Source organism: Silurus meridionalis, chromosome 1 (assembly GCF_014805685.1).
Source record: "Silurus meridionalis isolate SWU-2019-XX chromosome 1, ASM1480568v1, whole genome shotgun sequence".
Classification (NCBI taxonomy): Eukaryota; Metazoa; Chordata; class Actinopteri; order Siluriformes; family Siluridae; genus Silurus; species Silurus meridionalis.
In genome coordinates, this window is record NC_060884.1 from 34605987 (window position 1) to 34612311 (window position 6325).

Genomic DNA, 6325 nt, shown 5'->3' on the forward strand with positions numbered 1-6325 from the left:
AGGCAGGAGCAAAAAACCAGGATGGGATGCTCGACCAGTGAAGGACACAACGGACAAACAAATTTACACTCTTCTACAATCACAACTACACTAAAAAAAACAACTACACCAACTACACTAAAAAAAACAACTACACCAACTACACTAAAAAAAAAAGATTTGTTGGATTTACATAAAAAATGGTGTCAAGTGGGTTGCACACACGTATGTTGAGTAGTTTCTACAATTAATAATTTAGTTGTATGAAGTAAAGCTGAAATAACATTTCTGAGTAAATCCAAACCATTTAGATTTGTCCCTATTACACATAAGCTATATGCAGTGTTGTGCTAGTTTCTAAAAAATAGTTACTTGTTACTTCATTCAAAAATTAACTCAATTACTTTGTTGATTATTTTCACCAAAAAGTAATGTGTTACTGTTAAAAGTAACTTTTTAGTTACTTTTTTAAAGAACGTTCTTTGATTTTCCCATTAATGACCTTTTATGTGTTATGGTCTACAAACACAAAACTGACTTAAACATAAAGTCATTTTTAAACACTATTTTATTAAAGTCAGAGCAGCACACACTGAATATATCACAAGCATTTCTGAAATAAAGAACAAAACAAGCTGAATAATATATTCACAATCAAACACTAAAGTGGCTTCTGCATCATAAAAGCTGTTGTGTTGAGCTCTTAAACATGTTCCTTTCACAGCTGAAGTATGAAAACTATCAACAATGTAGAACAGAACACCGGGTTAGCGCATAGCTTCTAGCTTCTAGCATGGGTTTCTGGAGGAGCTTTAGCAGATTGGAGTTGCTGTTTATCGCAGTAGATACGAGCTACGAACCAGAAAGACATAGCTTACATTTGACTAAAAGGTTTTTGTCTTTATACTCAACTAAAGTGAAATAATGAGCATATTTCCACTTTAAGAAACTCGTCTTGCTCTCGCCTCGACTCGCCATTACTGCTGCACAGACCTGAATAAACAGAGACACGCCCACAGTGCGTCTTCTTCGTGTTTACAGTGGTTCATCCATCAATCCTACAATGCGTCTCTGCTGTAAACAGGTTAGACTGTAGTCTACACTTCAGCCCAAATGAATTCATTTATAAAAGTAACGGGTAACGCACCATACGGTAACGGAGTTACTTTATTTAAAACGCGTTACAGTATTAGTTACTGTCAAAAGTAACTGCGTTACTGTAACGCGTTACTGCCTAACGCTGGCTATATGTGTGTTTTACTTAATAATCTTATGTTACATTTATAATTGTTCAACAAGTTAGATAAACAAGTTTCATTTAGTTTTAATTTAATTTATTTTTTACTTGTATAACTACACGTAATAATGACAAGCACATTTCCAGAAACAAAACATTTATTTTTCGCAAGGTCCTGCAATACTCCCCAGACATATGTGCTTTAAAACAATTCAACCACAGCATCATTTCAATAGTAAACAATCTTGTAACAGACAAAAATCACAGTTTGGTAAACAACAGCATTCAGGTAAATATGAAACATTCTTTCCCACAACTACAAAATTATGTGCAAATGCCTTCAAATATTGCAATTACAAAGTTTACTTTTGTGAAAAGCAACAAAATGAAAAGTCAGACAGCATGGCACAAAATGCTGCAGCATTCAATTTTAATCATTTAAGATGTTTGGAGCCATTGGTAAAGTAAACATTAAAACTGGCATCTATCAACAACAACGTTAATATTAAAACAGGCCCCTAATTCTTAAAACCGCATTCTTGGAAATAGTACCGATTCATCAACAATCTTTATTTTGTGTAAAAGTTTCTGTGTATCAAGTCCCAGCAACACTTTCTGAAAGAACTCCAAGGTTCTGATGGATAGCTGAGATTCAGGCTGTATATGACTCCCAAAAGAAAAGCACAAGGCTTGGTGACATCTCCAAGATCGTGAAGAACTTTCACTCCCAAACAATGGCTCCAACATCCGAAGGTGGGCAAGAGACGTCTGCATCTTTACATCCGATGATGTAAATTCCAACGACTGTACTGGACATGTGTCTCTCGGCATTCTCAAAGTCTGCATCCTACAAAATACAAAACAGTAACAGTACTGATTAGTCATTTAAATTGCATAAAAAATGCTGGTAGCAAATGTAGCTAATTTACTTTAGTATTTTTTACTTTATATATTCACAAAAAAACAGAAGAGATACTTACTACATATTCTTTTATGAGGTTTTTGTAGTCTTCACTGAGATACACAGAAAGTGCTCTGAGAACGCAAGCTCTCTGCATTGAGATGGTATCTGGATTCTGTAGAAGAGAAGAGACATAAGTAATGGCAAATCATCATGGAAGAGGAAATAATTCACAAGCACAACGAAAAAACTGATCACAGACCTGGTCATTGGCAGCCATTAATCTTAAGTTTTTATGTCCTGTAACTTCTCCTTCGATAAATGCTGGTCAACTTGCTTGTGTAACAATCCAGTTTGGACATAAATGTCTGAAGTAGTGGGATAGATGTGATTTGAGAAAACAGATTCAAGAGACACAAGAGGACTGTTAAGATGGTGTTCATGTCTAAAAATACATTCAGGGTTATTTAATGAATGTGAATTTAGACCAACTCTGTATTGACGAATAACTAAAGCACAATTTTACATAAAGGTAAATAAATGACCATGTTTTATCACATGACTTAAAAAAATTCATTTATACAAAAATATTTAACTCATGTTCAGAAAACAGAGCTAGCCATCTGCTTTTAAAGTCAATGATAAGGGGTGCATCTTCGATTACTTCATGTCTTCTGTAGGTCAAACATATTTTTTGTTTAACAATCTGATAGTTGTCCTTTTTCTGCACTTCAGACAGCAATGCTAGTCGCTCTTCTTCTAGGCTTTGTTTGTTTTCTCCAGGTGGATCGTCAGGATAGAAATTGACTTCTACCTTCCTTGGCTTTTTGACTTTGGCTGGATTTATATTTTCACCCTGTTTTTGTTTTAAAGTTTTTATCTTTACTTCAGAACAGCCAGCTGTTTGGAAATTACAGCGATAGTTCCCCATCTTAAACTGTAGACTTGTTTTCCAGTCATAGAACCCACCAACTGATCCCTTTTCCTGGAGGCTTGTATGTTTGTTATCAGCGCTTTTGCAACCTCTTCATATTCTTCACACCTTGGGTACACTTTGTACTTCACTATTTTTGCAGCCAAGGATTTCAAAATTTCTGATTTTAGTTTAGGCTTGGAGTCTGTGTTAAGTGAAGTACCATTGTTCAAGAAGTCTTCTTTGGCTTTCTGTAGTTCCAGCTCTACCTCATAGGAAAATTTAGGGATTGGAAAATTAAGTGACCATGTTTCCTTCCTCAGCTTGGCAGATGAAGACCTGGGTTTAGAAGATGAGACAAAAGGAAAATCTGATGGTGTTGGAGAAACCAACAAGTAAGAAGGTGTCTGGGATAAAGTTGATGAGAGAATAACAGGGTTCGCAGATGAAACAGATCAGACATCATGTGGTCGTAGATTTGCTGCACTTTCTCACATCACTTTCACTGTTCCTTTGTCTTGGAGATCCACAGTTGAGGTAAGAATTAAGAAATCTTTAAAATCAGCATCAAGATATTGCAGTGTTAGGCGGGAGTGAATGAGGCGGAAGCCAAGTCACCAGCAAACAGAGTTTAATGCACAAACTGTCGCAGAGCAAACACACAGAGTCCAACAAAGACAATAACGGACACTGGAGCGGAGCGAGTGAAGTGCTTATATGCTATGTGTGTAACGAGGGACAGGTGTGTGGAATCAGTACGTGCGGGCGGGGCGCGCACGGGAGAGGAAGCAGGGTGCTCCCTGACATGCAGTCTGAAATGTCCTGTCACACCACATTGTCTCCTAATCTCAGATTCAAGTTCTTCAACAGATTTGGGTATTCCAGGGGGTAGTGTCATGGAGTCATCTCCAAGAACTTTGCTGGATCAGTCATCCCCTTTGTTTGATTCTTCACTCTGAAAAGTAAAAAACCCTTAAGTAGAATGTATAAAGCGTAACCATGCGAACAGCTCCCACTTTGTAATCAGAGAGAGGATAATAGTCTGCCATTTCTCCCAGCTCTATAAACAAAACATCATTTAAATATGGTTTCAATTCAAAGGATCGACAGTGTTCATTGAACCAGGAAGAACTTTTTTGCTATAAAAGCAATTCCACCTATCAACACACAAATCTGCACAATTTCTGCAAAACCAGGCAGCCCACTAATTGTTCCATGCACAATTATCATGCCCTTTGTGTACTTTATGCCATCAGAAAATACTGTCTGAGCTAAATTAACAGCAGAAACATGTGGGTATTTTTGCTTAAAAGCAATGTCTTCATAAAGAACCTCGACAGGAACTGTTGAAATTCGAGTAACTGTTGAAATCTGAGAACAGAGGGTTCATCATATTTGGATGACTGCATAAATTGACCAACCATGAGTTGATGTTTCCTGGCCAAAGTCTTGATGATATTTTTGAAACAGTTATTGTGCCTAGCTACTTTACCTGTTTAAAAAAAAACTGTGCTTGGCGTCGAATCTCATGGTCCAGAACAAAAGAGGTGGACCAAAGAGCTGAATTGTCACTGGATAATGCTCCAGAAAGTGATGCTCTAGAAAAAGCTTTCTTTCTGGAAAAAGTACTTGGAACCAATTGTGGGGCTCAGACATTTTACTATCCAAGTATGCAACAGACTCGTTTGTATGCACAGAACATACAAGAAGCTCAACAATGTCTTTTAAGAGAAGAATGAGTTCCCAAGCAGGTTCATCCTGAGGTATAAGTTTCCCAGCAATGAATGGCATTTGCCGCAGCAAACAATAATTCTCATGTGCGTTTCCCCCAACAGTTTTTTTTTCTTGCAAAAGTAAGTGGAAGCACATGAGGGCGATTGGTCTTATCTCCCCATTTGAATGGGAATTCCTGAATCAGCTTATTAAGTTGATCAAAGGTGAAATATTTCAAAGCAGCCAGCTAACCCAACTGGAATTATACCCTCTAGGACAGGGGTGGCCGACCAGTCAGAGACCGAGAGCCACATTTCTTACTGTGTTACCGCAAAGAGCCACATCATACACATGGGCACACATGAACATCACCCATCCCTTCCTCTTACACACACACACACACACACACACACACACACACCTCTGCTCAGCCAGATTTATTGTAAATGTCACACACCAACATAATGACAGACCACAGGACAGTCATTTTCAACAATGAACATTGTGTGCACTGTCTCACACACACAAACTCTGTTTAACCAAGTCCACAAACAAAAATATAATAATTTACAATAGCGTTTTTCTTTTACTCCGCATGTTACTTAGTGGGACTTTTGGCATCCCTGCCTTAAACAATCCTTCAAATCTGCCTCAGATTCCGTTGTTGCCACTCGAAACAATTCTTTCACGTGTGTGTCAGTCAGAACAGATCGATGCTTTGATTTCACGTGTTTCATGGTAGAAAACACAGACTTTGTGTGGGTTTTTTATGTGCGTGTTCACTTCGCTTGAGTTTAATACGGTATTTTCGTCAAATGCGCATGCGCGTGAGATGAATATACCGCAGGGGGCAATTAATTTTTTACAAGGGGCCACATGAGAAACCTGAATTGTGTCAGAGGGCCACACCAATGATAATATTTTAGAGCTGCACCGAAATGAAAATTCAATTCAAAAGGCAATGAAATCCATAATTTTGTTGTGTTATGCCTTTTGCCTCGGCACCATCACTGGAAAACTTTCCTGCCTTTTCACAAACGTCCTCTACAGACGGAGTGCGCATGCTCGGATTGACTTTACTTTTCTGCGCCACGTTCTTCTCATATTTAGAAGGCAATCGGAATGTTTGGATTTCAGGTGATAAATTAAACCGGATGTGGAGAAACTCTTTGCAGATACACCCCTCTTGAAATTTCAGCATTGCATGTTTTGCACATCGCTCTCCGCACACCACAGACATGTTGCTCTTATCCAGATAACCGTGTGCTGCTGCGCTTTTTTATTGCGTCATTACAATTGTGTTTCGTCTGATATACTGCAAAGTTTCCCAGTAGGGGCAAGCTCATTTAAGTCTTAAAATACCGTATTGAACTCAAGTGAAGCGAACACGCACATTAAAAAAACAAACAAACACAAACTTCGATATGAACGTAAGAGCCGCATGAAACCAGCCAAAGAGCCGCATGCGCCGAATCTGGGGGAAAACCTGCAGTGACTTTAAAACCCATTAGTCTTCAGCGCCGCACCCACGTGACCGATATCCCAGTGTTCTCAGGTGTTAATGATTATCAATATATTAAAT

General features: G+C 38.3%; 1 long non-coding RNA gene across 1 annotated transcript; it reads right to left on the reverse strand.

Moving 5' to 3' along the window:
- Positions 1–1356: 1356 nt before the first annotated feature.
- Positions 1357–3776, reverse strand: LOC124399397. Its single transcript, XR_006928230.1, has 4 exons — positions 3254–3776; positions 2380–2485; positions 2197–2292; positions 1357–2063 (listed from the first exon to the last, which is right to left on the reverse strand). It is a non-coding gene; the product is annotated as an uncharacterized LOC124399397 (long non-coding RNA).
- Between the last annotated feature and the right edge of the window lie 2549 nt (positions 3777–6325).